The following is a 24,654-nucleotide window of genomic DNA, read 5'->3' on the forward strand; positions in this document are numbered from 1 at the left end:
ACAACAAAAAACCTTAACCCCCTAACAACAAACAACCCTAAACCCCTAACAACAAACAATCCTAACCCCCTAACAACCAACAACTCTCACCCCCTAACCACAAACAACACTAACACCCTAACCACAAACAACACTAACCCCGTAAGAACAAACAACACTAACCCCCTAACCACAAACAACACTAACACCCTAACAACAAAAACTACTAAACCCCAACAAGAAACAACCCTAAACCCCTAACAACAAACACTAACCCCCTAACAGCAAACAACACTAAACCCCTAACAAGAAACTAACCTAACCCCGTAACAACAAACAACCCTAACCTCCTAACAACAAACAACCTTAAACCCCTAACAACAAACAACCCTAAACCCCTAACAACAAACAACACTAACACCCTAACAACAAAAACCACTAAACCCCAACAAGAAACAACACTAAACCCCTAACAACAAACACTAACCCCCTAACAACAAACAACACTAAACCCCTAACAAGAAACTAACCTAACCCTGTAACAACAAACAACCCTAACCTCCTAACAAAAAACAACCTTAACCCCCTAACAAACAACAATACTAACCCCCTAACCACAAACAACACTAACACCCTAAGAACAAAAACTACTAAACCCCAACAAGAAACAGCCCTAAACCCCTAACAACAAACACTAACCCCCTAACAACAAAAAACACTAAACCCCTAACAAGAAACTAACATAACCCCGTAACAACAAAAAACCCTAACCTCCTAACAACAAACAACCTTAAACACCTAACAACAAACAACCCTAAACCCCTAACAACAAACAACACTAGCACCCTAACAACAAAAACCACTAAACGGCAACAACAAACAACACTAAACCCCTAACAACAATCAACACTAACACCCTAACAACAAAAAACACTAAACCCCAACAAGAAACAACACTAAACCCCTAACAACAAACACTAACTCCCTAACAACAAACAACACTAAACCCCTAAAAAGAAACTAACCTAACCCTGTAACAACAAATATCCCTAACCTCCTAACAACAAACAACCTTAACCCCCTAACAACAAACAACCCTAAACCCCTAACCAAAAACCATCCTAACCCCCTAACAACCAACAACGCACACCCCCTAACCACAAACAACACTAACACCCTAACCACAAACAACACTAACCCCGTAAGAACAAACAACACTAACCCCCTAACAACAAACAACACTAACACCCTAACAACAAAAACTACTAAACCCCAACAAGAAACAACCCTAAACCCCTAACAACAAACACTAACCCCCTAACAACAAACAACACTAAACCCCTAACAAGAAACTAACCTAACCCCGAAACAACAAACAACCCTAACCTCCTAACAACAAACAACCTTAAACCCCTAACAACAAACAACCCTAAACCCCTAACAACAAACAACACTAACACCCTAACAACAAAAAACACTAACACCCTAACAACAAAAAACACTAAACCCCAACAAGAAACAATACTAAACCCCTAACAACAAACACTAACCCCCTAACAATAAACAACACTAAACCCCTAACAAGAAACTAACCTAACCCTGTAACAACAAACAACCCTAACCTCCTAACAACAAACAACCTTAACCCACTAACAACAAACAACCCTAAACCCCAAACAACAAACAATCCTAACCCCGTAACAACCAACAACGCACACCCCCTATCCACAAACAACACTAACCCCGTAGGAACAAACAACACTAACCCCCTAACAACAAACAACACTAACACCCTAACAACAAAAACTACTAAACCCCAACAAGAAACAACCCTAAAGCCCTAACAACAAACACTAACCCCCTAACAACAAACAACACTAAACCCCTAACAAGAAACTATCCTAAACCCGTAACAACAAACAACACTAACCTCCTAACAACAAACAACCTTAAACCCCTAACAAACAACCCTAAACCCCTAACAACAAACAACACTAACACCCTAACAACAAAAACCACTAAACCCCAACAAGAAACAACACTAAACCCCTAACAACAAACACTAACCCCCTAACAACAAACAACACTAAACCCCTAACAAAAAACTAACCTAACCCTGTAACAACAAACAGCCCTAACCTCCTAACAACAAAAAACCTTAACCCCCTAACAACAAACAACCCTAAACCCCTAACAACAAACAATCCTAACCCCCTAACAACCAACAACTCTCACCCCCTAACCACAAACAACACTAACACCCTAACCACAAACAACACTAACCCCGTAAGAACAAACAACACTAACCCCCTAACCACAAACAACACTAACACCCTAACAACAAAAACTACTAAACCCCAACAAGAAACAACCCTAAACCCCTAACAACAAACACTAACCCCCTAACAGCAAACAACACTAAACCCCTAACAAGAAACTAACCTAACCCCGTAACAACAAACAACCCTAACCTCCTAACAACAAACAACCTTAAACCCCTAACAACAAACAACCCTAAACCCCTAACAACAAACAACACTAACACCCTAACAACAAAAACCACTAAACCCCAACAAGAAACAACACTAAACCCCTAACAACAAACACTAACCCCCTAACAACAAACAACACTAAACCCCTAACAAGAAACTAACCTAACCCTGTAACAACAAACAACCCTAACCTCCTAACAAAAAACAACCTTAACCCCCTAACAAACAACAACACTAACCCCCTAACCACAAACAACACTAACACCCTAAGAACAAAAACTACTAAACCCCAACAAGAAACAGCCCTAAACCCCTAACAACAAACACTAACCCCCTAACAACAAAAAACACTAAACCCCTAACAAGAAACTAACATAACCCCGTAACAACAAAAAACCCTAACCTCCTAACAACAAACAACCTTAAACACCTAACAACAAACAACCCTAAACCCCTAACAACAAACAACACTAGCACCCTAACAACAAAAACCACTAAACGGCAACAACAAACAACACTAAACCCCTAACAACAAACAACACTAACACCCTAACAACAAAAAACACTAAACCCCAACAAGAAACAACACTAAACCCCTAACAACAAACACTAACTCCCTAACAACAAACAACACTAAACCCCTAACAAGAAACTAACCTAACCCTGTAACAACAAATATCCCTAACCTCCTAACAACAAACAACCTTAACCCCCTAACAACAAACAACCCTAAACCCCTAACCAAAAACCATCCTAACCCCCTAACAAGCAACAACGCACACCCCCTAACCACAAACAACACTAACACCATAACCACAAACAACACTAACCCCGTAAGAACAAACAACACTAACCCCCTAACAACAAACAACACTAACACCCTAACAACAAAAACTACTAAACCCCAACAAGAAACAACCCTAAACCCCTAACAACAAACACTAACCCCCTAACAACAAACAACACTAAACCCCTAACAAGAAACTAACCTAACCCCGAAACAACAAACAACCCTAACCTCCTAACAACAAACAACCTTAAACCCCTAACAACAAACAACCCTAAACCCCTAACAACAAACAACACTAACACACTAACAACAAAAAACTCTAAACCCCAACAGAAACAACACTAAACCCCTAACAACAAACACTAACCCCCTAACAACAAACAACACTAAACCCCTAACAAGAAACTAACCTAACCCTGTAACAACAAGCAACCCTAACCTGCTAACAACAAACAACCCTAACCCCCTAACAAACAACAACACTAACCCCCTAACCACAAACAACACTAACACCCTAACAACAAAAACTACTAAACCCCAACAGGAAACAACCCTAAACCCCTAACAACAAACACTAACCGCCTAACAGCAAACAACACTAAACCCCTAACAAGAAACTAACCAAACCCCCTAACAACCAACAACGCACACCCCCTAACCACAAACAACACTAACACCCTAACCACAAACAACACTAACCCCGTAAGAACAAACTACACTAACCCCCAAACAACAAACAACACTAACACCCTAACAACAAAAATTACTAAACCCAACAAGAAACAACCATAAAATCCTAACAACAAACACTAACCCCCTAACAACAAACAACACTAAACCCCTAACAAGAAACTTACCTAAGCCCGTAACAACAAACAACCCTAACCTCCTAACAACAAACAACCTTAAAACCCTAACAACAAACAACCCTAAACCCCTAACAACAAACAATCCTAACCACCTAACAACCAACAACGCTCAACCCCTAACCACAAACAACACTAACACCCTAACCACAAACAACACTAACCCCGTAAGAACAAACAACACTAACCCCCTAACCACAAACAACACTAACACCCTAACAACAAAAACTACTAAACTCCAACAAGAAACAACCCAAACCCCTAACAACAAACACTAACCCCCTGACAACAAACAACCCTAAACCCCTAACAAGAAACTAACCTAACCCTGTAACAACAAACAACCCTAACCTCCTAACAACAAACAACCTTAACCCACTAACAACAAACAACCCTAAACCCCTAACAACAAACAATCCTAACCCCGTAACAACCAACAACGCACAACCCCTATCCACAAACAACACTAACACCCTAACCACAAGCAACACTAACCCCGTAAGAACAAACTACACTAACCCCCTAACAACAAACAACACTAACACCCTAACAACAAAAACTACTAAACCCCAACAAGAAACAACCCTAAACCCCTAACAACAAACACTAACCCCCTAACAACAAACAACACTAAACCCCTAACAAGAAACTAACCTAACCCCGTAACAACAAACAACCCTAACCTCCTAACAACAAACAACCCTAACCCCCTAACAAACAACAACACTAAGCCCCTAACCACAAACAACACTAACACCCTAACAACTAAGACTACTAAACCCCAACAAGAAACAACCCTAAACCCCTAACAACAAACACTAACCCCCGAACAGCAAACAACACTAAACCCCTAACAAGAAACTAACCTAACCCCGTAACAACAAACAACCCTAACCTCCTAACAACAACCTTAAACCCCTAACAACAAACAACCCTAAACCCCTAACAACAAACAACACTAACACCCTAACAACAAAAACCACTAAACCCCAACAAGAAACAACACTAAACCCCTAACAACAAACACTAACCCCCTAACAACAAACAACACTAAATCCCTAACAAGAAACTAACCTAACCCCGTAACAACAAACAACCCTAACCTCCTAACAGCAAACAACCTTAAACCCCTAACAACAAACAACCATAAACCCCTAACAACAAACAACACTAACACCCTAACAACAAAAACTACTAAACCCCAAAAAGAAACAACACTAAACCCCTAACAACAAACACTAACCCCCTAACAACAAACAACACTAAACCCCTAACAAGAAACTAACCTAACCCTGTAACAACAAACAGCCCTAACCTCCTAACAACAAACCACCTTAACCCCCTAACAACAAACAACCCTAAACCCCTAACAACAAACAATCCTAACCCCCTAACAACCAACAACTCTCACCCCCTAACCACAAACAACACTAACACCCTAACCACAACCAACACTAACCCCGTAAGAACAAACAACACTAACCCCCTAAGCACAAACAACACTAACACCGTAACAACAAAAACTACTAAACCCCAAAAAGAAACAACCCTAAACCCCTAACAACAAACACTAACCCCCTAACAACAAACAACACTAAACCCCTAACAAGAAACTAACCTAACCCTGTAACAACAAACAACCCTAACCTCCTAACAACAAACAACCTGAAGCCCCTAACAACAAACAACCCTAAACCCCTAACAACAAAAAACACTAACACCCTAACAACAAAAAACACTAAACCCCAACAAGAAACAACACTAAACCCCTAACAACAAACATTAACCCCCTAACAACAAACAACACTAAACCCCTAACAAGAAACTAACCTAACCCTGTAACAACAAACAACCCTAACCTCCTAACAACAAACAATCTTAACTCCCTAACAACAAACAAACCTAAACCCCTAACAACAAGCAATCCTAACCCCCTAACAACCAACAACGCACACCCCCTAACCACAGACAACACTAACCCCCTAACCACAAACAACACTAACACCCTAACAACTAAAACTACTAAACCCCAACAAGAAACAACCCTAAACCCCTAACAACAAACACTAACCCCCTAACAGCAAACAACACTAAACCCCTAACAAGAAACTAACCTAACCCCGTAACAACAAACAACCCTAACCTCCTAACAACAAACAACCTTAAACCCCTAACAACAAACAACCCTAAACCCCTAACAACAAACAACACTAACACCCTAACAACAAAAACCACTAAACCCCAACAAGAAACAACACTAAACCCCTAACAACAAACACTAACCCCCTAACAACAAACAACACTAAACCCCTAACAAGAAACTAACCTAACCCTGTAACAACAAACAACCCTAACCTCCTAACAAAAAACAACCTTAACCCCCTAACAAACAACAACACTAACCCCCTAACCACAAACAACACTAACACCCTAAGAACAAAAACTACTAAACCCCAACAAGAAACAGCCCTAAACCCCTAACAACAAACACTAACCCCCTAACAACAAAAAACACTAAACCCCTAACAAGAAACTAACATAACCCCGTAACAACAAAAAACCCTAACCTCCTAACAACAAACAACCTTAAACCCCTAACAACAAACAACCCTAAACCCCTAACAACAAACAACACTAGCACCCTAACAACAAAAACCACTAAACCGCAACAACAAACAACACTAAACCCCTAACAACAAACAACACTAACACCCTAACAACAAAAAACACTAAACCCCAACAAGAAACAACACTAAACCCCTAACAACAAACACTAACCCCCTAACAACAAACAACACTAAACCCCTAACAAGAAACTAACCTAACCCTGTAACAACAAACAGCCCAAAACTCCTAACAACAAACAACCTTAACCCCCTAACAACAAACAACCCTAAACCTCTAACAACAAACAATCCTAACCACCTAACAACCAACAACGCTCACCCCCTAACCACAAACAACACTAACCCCGTAAGAACAAACAACACTAACCCCCTAACCACAAACAACACTAACACCCTAACAACAAAAACTACTAAACTCCAACAAGAAACAACCCTAAACCCCTAACAACAAACACTAACCCCCTGACAACAAACAACCCTAAACCCCTAACAACAAACAACACTAACACCCTAACAACAAAAACCACTAAACCCCAACAAGAAATAACACTAAACCCGTAACAACAAACACTAACCCCCTAACAACAAACAACACTAAACCCCTAACAAGAAACTAACCTAACCCTGTAACAACAAAGAACCCTAACCTCCTAACAACAAACAACCTTAAACCCCTAACAACAAACAACCCTAAACCCCTAACAACAAACAACACTAACACCCTAACAACAAAAAACACTAACACCCTAACAACAAAAAACACTAAACCCCAACAAGAAACAACACTAAACCCCTAACAACAAACACTAACCCCCTAACAATAAACAACACTAAACCCCTAACAAGAAACTAACCTAACCCTGTAACAACAAACAACCCTAACCTCCTAACAACAAACAACCTTAACCCATTAACAACAAACAACCCTAAACCCCAAACAACAAACAATCCTAACCCCGTAACAACCAACAACGCACACCCCCTATCCACAAACAACACTAACACCCTAACCACAAACAACACTAACACCCTAACAACTAAAACTACTAAACCCCAACAAGAAACAACCCTAAACCCCTAACAACAAACACTAACCCCCTAACAGCAAACAACACTAAACCCCTAACAAGAAACTAACCTAACCCCGTAACAACAAACAACCCTAACCTCCTAACAACAAACAACCTTAAACCCCTAACAACAAACAACCCTAAACCCCTAACAACAAACAACACTAACACCCTAACAACAAAAACCACTAAACCCCAACAAGAAACAACACTAAACCCCTAACAACAAACACTAACCCCCTAACAACAAACAACACTAAACCCCTAACAAGAAACTAACCTAACCCTGTAACAACAAACAACCCTAACCTCCTAACAAAAAACAACCTTAACCCCCTAACAAACAACAACACTAACCCCCTAACCACAAACAACACTAACACCCTAAGAACAAAAACTACTAAACCTCAACAAGAAACAGCCCTAAACCCCTAACAACAAACACTAACCCCCTAACAACAAAAAACACTAAACCCCTAACAAGAAACTAACATAACCCCGTAACAACAAAGAACCCTAACCTCCTAACAACAAACAACCTTAAACCCCTAACAACAAACAACCCTAAACCCCTAACAACAAACAACACTAGCACCCTAACAACAAAAACCACTAAACCGCAACAACAAACAACACTAAACCCCTAACAACAAACAACACTAACACCCTAACAACAAAAAACACTAAACCCCAACAAGAAACAACACTAAACCCCTAACAACAAACACTAACCCCCTAACAACAAACAACACTAAACCCCTAACAAGAAACTAACCTAACCCTGTAACAACAAACAGCCCAAACCTCCTAACAACAAACAACCTTAACCCCCTAACAACAAACAACCCTAAACCTCTAACAACAAACAATCCTAACCACCTAACAACCAACAACGCTCACCCCCTAACCACAAACAACACTAACCCCGTAAGAACAAACAACACTAACCCCCTAACCACAAACAACACTAACACCCTAACAACAAAAACTACTAAACTCCAACAAGAAACAACCCTAAACCCCTAACAACAAACACTAACCCCCTGACAACAAACAACCCTAAACCCCTAACAACAAACAACACTAACACCCTAACAACAAAAACCACTAAACCCCAACAAGAAATAACACTAAACCCGTAACAACAAACACTAACCCCCTAACAACAAACAACACTAAACCCCTAACAAGAAACTAACCTAACCCTGTAACAACAAAGAACCCTAACCTCCTAACAACAAACAACCTTAAACCCCTAACAACAAACAACCCTAAACCCCTAACAACAAACAACACTAACACCCTAACAACAAAAAACACTAACACCCTAACAACAAAAAACACTAAACCCCAACAAGAAACAACACTAAACCCCTAACAACAAACACTAACCCCCTAACAATAAACAACACTAAACCCCTAACAAGAAACTAACCTAACCCTGTAACAACAAACAACCCTAACCTCCTAACAACAAACAACCTTAACCCATTAACAACAAACAACCCTAAACCCCAAACAACAAACAATCCTAACCCCGTAACAACCAACAACGCACACCCCCTATCCACAAACAACACTAACACCCTAACCACAAACAACACTAACCCCGTAAGAACAAACTACACTAACCCCCTAACAAAAAACAACACTAACACCCTAACAAGAAAAACTACTAAACCCCAACAAGAAACAACCCTAAACCCCTAACAACAAACACTAACCCCCTAACAACAAACAACACTAAACCCCTAACAAGAAACTAACCTAAACCCGTAACAACAAACAACCCTAACCTCCTAACAACAAACAACCTTAAACCCCTAACAACAAACAACCCTAAACCCCTAACAACAAACAACACTAACACCCTAACAACAAAAACCACTAAACCCCAACAAGAAACAACAATAAACCCCTAAAAACAAACACTAACCCCCTAACAACAAACAACACTAAACCCCTAACAAGAAACTAACCTAACCCTGTAACAACAAACAACCCTAACCTCCTAACAACAAACAACCCTAACTCTCTAACAAACAACAACACTAAGCCCCTAACCACAAACAACACTAACACCCTAACAACTAAAACTACTAAACCCCAACAACAAACTACCCTAAACCCCTAACAACAAACACTAACCCCCTAACAACAAACAACACTAAACCCCTAACAAGAAACTAACCTAACCCCGTAACAACAAACAACCCTAACCTCCTAACAACAAACAACCTTAAACCCCTAACAACAAACAACCCTAAACCCCTAACAACAAACAACACTAACACCCTAACAACAAAAACCACTAAACCCCAACAAGAAACAACACTAAACCCCTAACAACAAACACTAACCTCCTAACAACAAACAACACTAAACCCCTAACAAGAAACTAACCTAACCCTGTAACAACAAACAACCCTAACCTCCTAACAACAAACAAACTTAACCCCCTCACAACAAACAACCCTAAACCCCTAACAACAAACAATCCTAACCCCCTAACAACCAACAACGCACACCCCCTAACCACAAACAACACTAACACCCTAACCACAAACAACACTAACCCCGTAAGAACAAACAACACTAACCCCCTAACAACAAACAACACTAACACTCTAACAACAAAAACTACTAAACCCCAACAAGAAACAACCGTAAACCCCTAACAACAAACACTAACCCCCTAACAACAAACAACACTAAACCCCTAACAAGAAACTAACCTAAACCCGTAACAACAAACAACCCTAACCTCCTAACAACAAACAACCTTAAACCCCTAACAACAAACAACCCTAAACCCCTAACAACAAACACTAACACCCTAACAACAAAAACCACTAAACCCCAACAAGAAACAACACTAAACCCCTAACAACAAACACTAACCCCCTAACAACAAACAACACTAAACCCCTAACAAGAAACTAACCTAACCCCGTAACAACAAACAACCCTAACCTCCTAACAACAAACAACCTTAACCCCCTAAACAACCAACAACAATAACCCCCTAACCAGCAACAGCACTAACCCAGTAAAACCAAAAAAAACTAACCCCCTAACAACAACCAACACTTATCCCCTAAAAACAAACAACACTAACCCCCAACAAGAAAGAACCCAAATCCTCTAAGAACAAACAACTCTAACCGCCAACAACAAAAAACTCGGAACCCCTAACAACAAGCAACACTAAAACACTAACAACAAACAACCCTTACCTCCTAACAACCAACAGCACTAACCCCCTAAGCAAAAACACTAACACCCTAACAACAAAACCCACTAAACCCCAACAAGAAACAACCCTAAACACCTAACAGCAAACAACACTAACCCCCTAACAACAAACAACACTAACACCCTAACAACAAAGATCCCTAACCCCCTAAAAACAAACAACACTAAGCCCCAACAACAAACCACACTAACTCTCTAACAACAACCCTAATCCCCTAACTACAATCAACACTAACCCACTAACAACAAACAAAACTACCCCCTAAAAAACAACACAAACCCCAAACAACAAACAACTCTCACACCCTAACAACAAACAACACTAACCCCCAAACAACAACAACACTAACCCCAAAAACAGACAACACTAACACCCTAACAACAAACACTACTAAACCCCAACTAGGAACAACCCTAACCCCCTAACAACAAACAACACTAACCCCCTAACAACAAACAACCCTAAACCCCTAACATCAAAGAAAACTAACACCCTAACAACAAACAACCCTAACGCCCTAACAACAAACAACACCAAACCCCGAACAGCAAAGAACCCTAAACCCTAAAAACCAGAAACACTAACCCACTAACAACAAACAACAATAACCCACTAAGAACAAACAACCCTAACACCCTAACAACAAACAACCTTAAACCTCTAACAACAAACAACCCTAAACCCTTAACAATAAAACAATCCTAACCCCCTAACCACCAACAACACTTACCCCCTAACCACAAACAACACTAACACCCTAACCACAAACAACACTAACCCCGTAAGAACAAACAACACTAACCCCGTAACAACAAACAACACTAACACCCTAACAACAAAAACCACTAAACCCCAAAAGAAACAACCATAAACCCCTAAATACAAACAACACTAACCCCCTAACAACAAACAACACCAGCACCCTAACAACAAATCTACTAAACCCCAACAAGAAACAACCCTAAACCCCTAACAACAAACACTAACCCCCTAACAACAAACAACACTAAACCCCTAACAAGAAACTAACCTAACCCTGTAACAACAAACAACCCTAACCTCCTAACAACAAACCACCTTAACCCCCTAACAACAAGCAACCCTAAAGCCCTAACAACAAACAATCCTAACCCCCTAACAACCAACAACGCTCACCCCTAACCACAAACAACACTAACACCCTAACCACAAACAACACTAACCCCGTAAGAACAAACAACACTAACCCCCTAACCACAAACAACACTAACACCCTAACCACAAACAACACTAACCCCGTAAGAACAAACAACACTAACCCCCTAACCACAAACAACATTAACACCCTAAGAACAAAAACTACTAAACCTCAACAAGAAGCAACCCTAAACCCCTAACAACAAACACTAACCCCCTAACAGCAAACAACACTAAACCCCTAACAAGAAACTAACCTAACCCCGTAACAACAAACAACCCTAACCTCCTAACAGCAAACAACCTTAAACCCCTAACAACAAACAACCCTAAACCCCTAACAACAAACAACACTAACACCCTAACAACAAAAACCACTAAACCCCAACAAGAAACAACACTAAACCCCTAACAACAAACACTAACCCCCTAACAACAAACAACACTAAACCCCTAACAAGAAACTAACCTAACCCTGTAACAACAAACAACCCTAACCTCCTAACAAAAAACAACCTTAACCCCCTAACAAACAACAACACTAACCCCCTAACCACAAACAACACTAATAACCTAACAACAAAAACTACTAAACCCCAACAAGAAACAGCCCTAAACCCCTAACAACAAACACTAACCCCCTAACAAGAAAAAACACTAAACCCCTAACAAGAAACTAACCTAACCCCGTAACAACAAACAACCCTAACCTCCTAACAACAAACAACCTTAAACCCCTAACAACAAACAACCCTAAACCCCTAACAACAAACCATCCTAACCCCCTAACAACCAACAACGCATACCCCCTAACCACAAACAACACTAACACCCTAACCACAAACAACACTAACCCCATAAGAACAAACAACACTAACCCCCTAACAACAAACAACACTAACACCCTAACAACAAAAACTACTAAACCCCAAGAAGAAACAACCCTAAACCCCTAACAACAAACACTAACCCCCTAACAACAAACAACACTAAACCCCTAACAAGAAACTAACCTAACCCCGTAACAACAAACAACCCTAACCTCCTAACAACAAACAACCTTAAACCCCTAACAACAAACAACCCTAAACCCCTAACAACAAACAACAGTAACACACTAACAACAAAAAACACTAAACCCCAACAAGAACCAACACTAAACCCCTAACAACAAACACTAACCCCCTAACAACAAACAACACTAAACCCCTAACAATAAACTAACCTAACCCTGTAACAACAAACAACCCTAACCTCCTAACAACAAATAACCCTAACCCCCTAACAAACAACACTAACCCCCTAACCACAAACAACACTAACACCCTAACAACAAAAACTACTAAACCCCAACAAGAAACAACCCTAAACCCCTAGCAACAAACACTAACCCCCTAACAACAAACAACACTAAACCCCTAACAAGAAACTAACCTAACCCTGTAACAACAAACAACCTTAACCCCCTAACAACAAACAACCCTAAACCCCTAACAACAAACAATCCTAACCCCCTAACAACCAACAACGCACACCCCCTATCCACAAACAACACTAACACCATAACCACAAACAACACTAACCCCGTAAGAACAAACAACACTAACCCCCTAACAACAAACAACACCAACACCCTAACAAGAAAAACTACTAAACCCCAACAAGAAGCAACCCTAAACCCCTAACAACAAACACTAACCCCCTAACAGCAAACAACACTAAACCCCTAACAAGAAACTAACCTAACCCCGTAACAACAAACAACCCTAACCTCCTAACAGCAAACAACCTTAAACCCCTAACAACAAACAACCCTAAACCCCTGACAACAAACAACACTAACACCCTAACAACAAAAAAAACTAAACCCCAACAAGAAACAACACTAAACCCCTAACAAACACTAACCCCCTAACAACAAACAACACTAAATCCCTAACAAGAAACTAACCTAACCCTGTAACAACAAACAACCCTAACCTCCTAACAAAAAACAACCTTAACCCCCTAACAAACAACAACACTAACCCCCTAACCACAAACAACACTAACACCCTAACCACAAACAACACTAACCCCGTAAGAACAAACAACACTAACCCCCTAACAACAAACAACACTAACACCCTAACAACAAAAACTACTAAACCCCAACAAGAAACAACCCTAAACCCCTAACAACAAACACTAACCCCCTAACAACAAACAAAACTACACCCCTAACAAGAAACTAACCTAACTCCGTAACAACAAACAACCCTAACCTCCTAACAACAAACAACCTTAAACCCCTAACAACAAACAACCCTAAACCCCTAACAACAAACAACACTAACACCCTAACAACAAAAACCACTAAACCCCAACAAGAAACAACACTAAACCCGTAACAACAAACACTAACCCCCTAACAACAAACAACACTAAACCCCTAACAAGAAACTAACCTAACCCTGTAACAACAAACAACCCTAACCTCCTAACAACAAATAACCCTAACCCCCTAACAAACAACACTAACCCCCTAACCACAAACAACACTAACACCCTAACAACAAAAACTACTAAACTCCAACAAGAAACAACCCTAAACCCCTAGCAACAAACACTAACCCCCTAACAACAAACAACACTAAACCCCTAACAAGAAACTAACCAAACCTTGTAACAACAAACAACCCTAACCACCTAACAACAAACAACCTTAACCCCCTAACAACAAACAACCCTAAACCCCTAACAACAAACAATCCTAACCCCCTAACAACCAACAACGCACACCCCCTATCCACAAACAACACTAACACCCTAACCACAAACAACACTAACCCCGTAAGAACAAACAACACTAACCCCCTAACAACAAACAACACCAACACCCTAACAAGAAAAACTACTAAACCCCAACAAGAAACAGCCCTAAACCCCTAAGAACAAACACTAACCCCCTAACAACAAACAACACTAAACCCGTAACAAGAAACTAACCTAAACCCGTAACAACAAACAACCCTAAACTCCTAACAACAAACAACCTTAAACCCCTAACAACAAACAACCCTAAACCCCTAACAACAAACAACACTAACACCCTAACAACAAAAACCAGTAAACTCCAACAAGAAACAACACTAAACCCCTAACAACAAACACTAACCCCCTAACAACAAACAACACTAAACCCCTAACAAGAAACTAACCTAACCATGTAACAACAAACAGCCCTAACCCCCTAACAACAAACAACCTTAACCCACTAACAACAAACAACCCTAAACCCCTAACAACAAACAATAATAACCCCCTAACAACCAACAACTCTCACACCCTAACCACAAACAACACTAACACCCTAACCACAAACAACACTAACCCCGCAAAAACAAACAACACTAACCCCCTAATCACAAACAACACTAACACCCTAACAACAAAAACTACTAAACCCCAACAAGAAGCAACCCTAAACCCCTAACAACAAACACTAACCCCCTAACAGCAAACAACACTAAACCCCTAACAAGAAACTAACCTAACCCCGTAACAACAAACAATCCTAACCTCCTAACAACAAACAACCTTAAACCCCTAACAACAAACAATCCTAAACCCCTGACAACAAACAACACTGACACCCTAACAACAAAAAAAACTAAACCCCAACAAGAAACAACACTAAACCCCTAACAACAAACACTAACCCCCTAACAACAAACAACACTAAATCCCTAACAAGAAACTAACCTAACCCTGTAACAACAAACAACCCTAACCTCCTAACAAAAAACAACCTTAACCCCCTAACAAACAACAACATTAACCCCCTAACCACAAACAACACTAACACCCTAACAACAAAAACTGCTAAACCCCAACAAGAAACAGCCCTAAACCCCTAACAACAAACACTAACCCCCTAACAACAAAAAACCCTAAACCCCTAACAAGAAACTAACCTAACCCCGTAACAACAAACAACCCTAACCTCCTAACAACAAACAACCTTAAACCCCTAACAACAAACAACCCTAAACCCCTATCAACAAACAACACTAACACCCTAACAACAAAAACCACTAAACTCCAACAAGAAACAACACTAAACCCCTAACAACAAACACTAACCCACTAACAACAAACAACACTAAACCCCTAACAAGAAACTAACCTAACCCTGTAACAACAAAGATCCCTAACCTCCTAACAACAAACAACCTTAAGCCCCTAACAACAAACAACCCTAAACCCCTAACAACAAACCATCCTAACCCCCTAACAACCAACAACGCACACCCCCTAACCACAAACAACACTAACACCCTAACCACAAACAACACTAACCCCGTAAGAACAAACAACACTAACCCCCTAACAACAAACAACACTAACACCCTAACAACAAAAACTACTAAACCCCAACAAGAAACAACCCTAAACCCCTAACAACAAACACTAACCCCCTAAAAACAAACAACACTAAACCCCTAACAAGAAACTAACCTAACCCCGTAACAACAAACAACCCTAACCTCCTAACAACAAACAACCTTAAACCCCTAACAACAAACAACCCTAAACCCCTAACAACAAACACTAACACCCTAACAAAAAAAACCACTAAACCCCAACAAGAAACAACACTAAACCCGTAACAACAAACACTAACCCCCTAACAACAAACAACACTAAACCCCTAACAAGAAACTAACCTAACCCTGTAACAACAAACAACCCTAACCTCCTAACAACAAACAACCTTAAACCCCTAACAACAAACAACCCTAAACCCCTAACAACAAACAACACTAACACCCTAACAACAAAAAACACTAACACCCTAACAACAAAAAACACTAAACCCCAACAAGAAACAACACTAAACCCCTAACAACAAACACTAACCCCCTAACAACAAACAACACTAAACCCCTAACAAGAAACTAACCTAACCCTGTAACAACAAACAACCCTAACCTCCTAACAACAAACAACCTTAACCCCCTAACAACAAACAACTCTAAACCTCTAACAACAAACAATCCTAACCCCGTAACAACCAACAACGCACACCCCCTATCCACAAACAACACTAACACCCTAACCACAAACAAAACTAACTCCGTAAGAACAAACTACACTAACCCCCTAACAACAAACAACACTAACACCCTAACAAGAAAAACTACTAAACCCCAACAAGAAGCAACCCTAAACCCCTAACAACAAACACTAACCCCCTAACAGCAAACAACACTAAACCCCTAACAAGAAACTAACCTAACCCCGTAACAACAAACAACCCTAACCTCCTAACAGCAAACAACCTTAAACCCCTAACAACAAACAACCCTAAACCCCTGACAACAAACAACACTAACACCCTAACAACAAAAAAAACTAAACCCCAAAAAGAAACAACACTAAACCCCTAACAAACACTAACCCCCTAACAACAAACAACACTAAATCCCTAACAAGAAACTAACCTAACCCTGTAACAACAAACAACCCTAACCTCCTAACAAAAAACAACCTTAACCCCCTAACAAACAACAACACTAACCCCCTAACCACAAACAACACTAACACCCTAACAACAAAAACTACTAAACCCCAACAAGAAACAGCCCTAAACCCCTAACAACAAACACTAACCCCCTAACAACAAAAAACACTAAACCCCTAACAAGAAACTAACCTAACCCCGTAACAACAAACAACCCTAACCTCCTAACAACAAACAACCTTAAACCCCTAACAACAAACAACCCTAAACCCCTATCAACAAACAACACTAACACCCTAACAACAAAAACCACTAAACTCCAACAAGAAACAACACTAAACCCCTAACAACAAACACTAACCCCCTAACAACAAACAACACTAAACCCCTAACAAGAAACTAACCTAACCCTGTAACAACAAAGATCCCTAACCTCCTAACAACAAACAACCTTAACCCTCTAACAACAAACAACCCTAAACCCCTAACAACAAACCATCCTAACCCCCTAACAACCAACAACGCACACCCCCTAACCACAAACAACACTAACACCCTAACAACAAACAACACTAACCCCGTAAGAACAAACAACACTAACCCCCTAACAACAAACAACACTAACACCCTAACAACAAAAACTACTAAACCCCAACAAGAAACAACCCTAAACCCCTAACAACAAACACTAACCCCCTAACAACAAACAAAACTACACCCCTAACAAGAAACTAACCTAACTCCGTAACAACAAACAACCCTAACCTCCTAACAACAAACAACCTTAAACCCCTAACAACAAACAACCCTAAACCCCTAACAACAAACAACACTAACACCCTAACAACAAAAACCACTAAACCCCAACAAGAAACAACACTAAACCCGTAACAACAAACACTAACCCCCTAACAACAAACAACACTAAACCCCTAACAAGAAACTAACCTAACCCTGTAACAACAAACAACCCTAACCTCCTAACAACAAATAACCCTAACCCCCTAACAAACAACACTAACCCCCTAACCACAAACAACACTAACACCCTAACAACAAAAACTACTAAACCCCAACAAGAAACAACCCTAAACCCCTAGCAACAAACACTAACCCCCTAACAACAAACAACACTAAACCCCTAACAAGAAACTAACCAAACCTTGTAACAACAAACAACCCTAACCACCTAACAACAAACAACCTTAACCCCCTAACAACAAACAACCCTAAACCCCTAACAACAAACAATCCTAACCCCCTAACAACCAACAACGCACACCCCCTATCCACAAACAACACTAACACCCTAACCACAAACAACACTAACCCCGTAAGAACAAACAACACTAACCCCCTAACAACAAACAACACCAACACCCTAACAAGAAAAACTACTAAACCCCAACAAGAAACAGCCCTAAACCCCTAAGAACAAACACTAACCCCCTAACAACAAACAACACTAAACCCGTAACAAGAAACTAACCTAAACCCGTAACAACAAACAACCCTAAACTCCTAACAACAAACAACCTTAAACCCCTAACAACAAACAACCCTAAACCCCTAACAACAAACAACACTAACACCCTAACAACAAAAACCAGTAAACTCCAACAAGAAACAACACTAAACCCCTAACAACAAACACTAACCCCCTAACAACAAACAACACTAAACCCCTAACAAGAAACTAACCTAACCATGTAACAACAAACAGCCCTAACCCCCTAACAACAAACAACCTTAACCCCCTAACAACAAACAACCCTAAACCCCTAACAACAAACAATAATAACCCCCTAACAACCAACAACTCTCACACCCTAACCACAAACAACACTAACACCCTAACCACAAACAACACTAACCCCGCAAAAACAAACAACACTAACCCCCTAATCACAAACAACACTAACACCCTAACAACAAAAACTACTAAACCCCAACAAGAAGCAACCCTAAACCCCTAACAACAAACACTAACCCCCTAACAGCAAACAACACTAAACCCCTAACAAGAAACTAACCTAACCCCGTAACAACAAACAATCCTAACCTCCTAACAACAAACAACCTTAAACCCCTAACAACAAACAATCCTAAACCCCTGACAACAAACAACACTGACACCCTAACAACAAAAAAAACTAAACCCCAACAAGAAACAACACTAAACCCCTAACAACAAACACTAACCCCCTAACAACAAACAACACTAAATCCCTAACAAGAAACTAACCTAACCCTGTAACAACAAACAACCCTAACCTCGTAACAAAAAACAACCTTAACCCCCTAACAAACAACAACACTAACCCCCTAACCACAAACAACACTAACACCCTAACAACAAAAACTGCTAAACCCCAACAAGAAACAGCCCTAAACCCCTAACAACAAACACTAACCCCCTAACAACAAAAAACCCTAAACCCCTAACAAGAAACTAACCTAACCCCGTAACAACAAACAACCCTAACCTCCTAACAACAAACAACCTTAAACCCCTAACAACAAACAACCCTAAACCCCTATCAACAAACAACACTAACACCCTAACAACAAAAACCACTAAACTCCAACAAGAAACAACACTAAACCCCTAACAACAAACACTAACCCACTAACAACAAACAACACTAAACCCCTAACAAGAAACTAACCTAACCCTGTAACAACAAAGATCCCTAACCTCCTAACAACAAACAACCTTAAGCCCCTAACAACAAACAACCCTAAACCCCTAACAACAAACCATCCTAACCCCCTAACAACCAACAACGCACACCCCCTAACCACAAACAACACTAACACCCTAACCACAAACAACACTAACCCCGTAAGAACAAACAACACTAACCCCCTAACAACAAACAACACTAACACCCTAACAACAAAAACTACTAAACCCCAACAAGAAACAACCCTAAACCCCTAACAACAAACACTAACCCCCTAAAAACAAACAACACTAAACCCCTAACAAGAAACTAACCTAACCCCGTAACAACAAACAACCCTAACCTCCTAACAACAAACAACCTTAAACCCCTAACAACAAACAACCCTAAACCCCTAACAACAAACACTAACACCCTAACAAAAAAAACCACTAAACCCCAACAAGAAACAACACTAAACCCGTAACAACAAACACTAACCCCCTAACAACAAACAACACTAAACCCCTAACAAGAAACTAACCTAACCCTGTAACAACAAACAACCCTAACCTCCTAACAACAAACAACCTTAAACCCCTAACAACAAACAACCCTAAACCCCTAACAACAAACAACACTAACACCCTAACAACAAAAAACACTAACACCCTAACAACAAAAAACACTAAACCCCAACAAGAAACAACACTAAACCCCTAACAACAAACACTAACCCCCTAACAACAAACAACACTAAACCCCTAACAAGAAACTAACCTAACCCTGTAACAACAAACAACCCTAACCTCCTAACAACAAACAACCTTAACCCCCTAACAACAAACAACTCTAAACCTCTAACAACAAACAATCCTAACCCCGTAACAACCAACAACGCACACCCCCTATCCACAAACAACACTAACACCCTAACCACAAACAAAACTAACTCCGTAAGAACAAACTACACTAACCCCCTAACAACAAACAACACTAACACCCTAACAAGAAAAACTACTAAACCCCAACAAGAAACAACCCTAAACCCCTAACAACAAACACTAATCCCCTAACAACAAACAACACTAAACCCCTAACAAGAAACTAACCTAAACCCGTAGCAACAAACAACCCTAACCCCCTAACAACAAGCAACCTTAAACCCCTAACAACAAACAACCCTAAACCCCTAACAACAAACAACACTAACACCCTAACAACAAAATCCACTAAACCCCAACAAGAAACAACACTAAACCCCTAACAACAAACACTAACCCCCTAACAACAAACAACACTAAACCCCTAACAATAAACTAACCTAACCCTGTAAAAACAAACAACCCTAACCTCCTAACAACAAACAACCCTAACCCCCTAACAAACAACAACACTAACCCCCTAACAACAAACAACACTAACACCCTAACAAGAAAAACTACTAAACCCCAACAAGAAACAACCCTAAACCCCTAAATACAAACAACACTAACCCCCTAACAACAAACAACACTAAACCCCTAACAAGAATCTAACCTAACCCTGTAACAACAAACAACCCTAACCTCCTAACAAAAAACAACCTTAACCTCCTAACAAACAACAACACTAACCCCCTAACCACAAACAACACTAACACCCTAACCACAAACAACACTAACCCCGCAAAAACAAACAACACTAACCCCCTATCAACAAACAACACTAACACCCTAACAACAAAAACTACTAAACCCCAACAAGAAACAACCCTAAACCCCTAACAACAAACACTAACCCCCTAACAACAAACAACACTAAACCCCTAACAAGAAACTAACCTAACCACGTAACAACAAACAACCCTAACCTCCTAACAACAAACAACCCTAAACCCCTAACAACAAACACTAACACCCTAACAACAAAAACCACTAAACCCCAACAAGAAACAACACTAAACCCCTAACAACAAACACTAACACCCTAACAACAAGCAACACTAAACCCCTAACAACAAACACTAACCCCCTAACAACAAACAACACTAAACCCCTAACAAGAAACTAACCTAACCCTGTAACAACAAACAACCCTAACCTCCTAACAACAAACAACACTAACCCCCTAACAAACAACAACACTAACCCCCTAACCACAAACAACACTAACACCCTAACAACAAAAACTACTAAACCCCAACAAGAAACAACCCTAAACCGCTAACAACAAACACTAACCCCCTAACAAAAACAACACTAAACCCCTAACAAGAAACTAACCTAACCCCGTAACAACAAACAACCCTAACCTCCTAACAACAAACAACCTTAAACCCCTAACAACAAACAACCCTAAACCCCTATCAACAAACAACACTAACACCCTAACAACAAAAACCACTAAACCCCAAAAAGAAACAACACTAAACCCCTAACAACAAACACTAACCCCCTAACAGCAAACAACACTAAACCCCTAACAAGAAACTAACCGAACCCCGTAACAACAAACAACCCTAACCTCCTAACAACAAACAACCTTAACCCCCTAACAACAAACAACCCTAAACCCCTAACAACAAACAATCCTAACACCCTAACAACCACCAACGCTCATCCTCTAACCACAAACAACACTAACACCCTAACCACAAACAACACAAACCCCGTAAGAACAAACAACACTAACCCCCTAACAACAAACAACACTAACACCCTAACAAAAAAAACTACTAAACCCCAACAAGAAACAACCCTAAACCCCTAACAACAAACACTAACCCCCTAACAACAAACAACACTAAACACCTAACAAGAAAATAACCTACCTCCGTAACAACAAACAACCCTAACCTCCTAACAACAAACAACCCTAAACCCCTAACAACAAACAACCCTAACCTTCTAACAACAAACAACCCTAACCACCTAACAAACAACAACACTAACCCCCTAACCACAAACAACACTAACACCCTAACAACAAAAACTACTGAACCCCAACAAGAAACAACACTAAACCCCTAACAACAAACACTAACCCCCTAACAACAAACAACACTAAACCCCTAACAAGAAACTAACCTAACCCTGTAACAACAAACAACCCTAACCTCCTAACAACAAACAACCCTAACCCCCTAACAAACAACAACACTAAGCCCCTAACCACAAACAACACTAACACCCTAACAACTAAAACTACTAAACCCCAACAAGAAACAACCCTAAACCCCTAACAACAAACACTAACCCCCTAACAACAAACAACACTAAACCCCTAACAAGAAACTAACCTAACCCCGTAACAACAAACAACCCTAACCTCCTAACAACAAACAACCTTAAACCCCTAACAACAAACAACACTAAACCCCTATCAACAAACAACATTAACACCCTAACAACAAAAACCACTAAACCCCAACAAGAAACAACACTAAACCCCTAACAACAAACACTAACCCCCTAACAGCAAACAACACTAAACCCCTAACAAGAAACTAACCTAACCCTGTAACAACAAACAACCCTAAACTCCTAACAACAAACAACCTTAACCCCCTAACAACATACAACCCTAAACCCCTAACAACAAACAATCCTAACCCCCTAACAACCAACAACGCTCATCCTCTAACCACAAACAACACTAACACCCTAATCACAAACAACACAAACCCCGTAAGAACAAACAAAACTAACCCCCTAACAACAAACAACACTAACACCCTAACAACAAAAACTACTAAACCCCAACAAGAAACAACCCTAAGCCCCTAACAACAAACACTAACCCCCTAACAACAAACAACACTAAACCCCTAACAAGAAACTAACCTAACCCTGTAAAAACAAACAACCCTAACCTCCTAACAACAAACAACCCTAACCCCCTAACAAACAACAACACTAACCCCCTAACCACAAACAACACAAACACCCTAACAACAAAAACCACTAAAGCCCACCAAGAAACAACCCTAAACCCCTAAATACAAACAACACTAAACCCCTAACCACAAACAACACTAACAACCTAACAACAAAAACCACTAAACCTCAAAAAGAAATAACCCGAAACCCCTATATAGAAACAACACTAACCACCTAACAACAACCCTAACCCCCTAACAACAAACAACCCTAACCCCCAACAACAAAGTACTCTAATCCACTAACAACAATCAACCCTAAGCCCCTAACAACAAAGAACCCTAACTCTCTAACAAGAAACGACAC

Source organism: Loxodonta africana, chromosome 10, assembly GCF_030014295.1.
Source record: "Loxodonta africana isolate mLoxAfr1 chromosome 10, mLoxAfr1.hap2, whole genome shotgun sequence".
In the NCBI taxonomy this organism is placed as follows: Eukaryota; Metazoa; Chordata; class Mammalia; order Proboscidea; family Elephantidae; genus Loxodonta; species Loxodonta africana.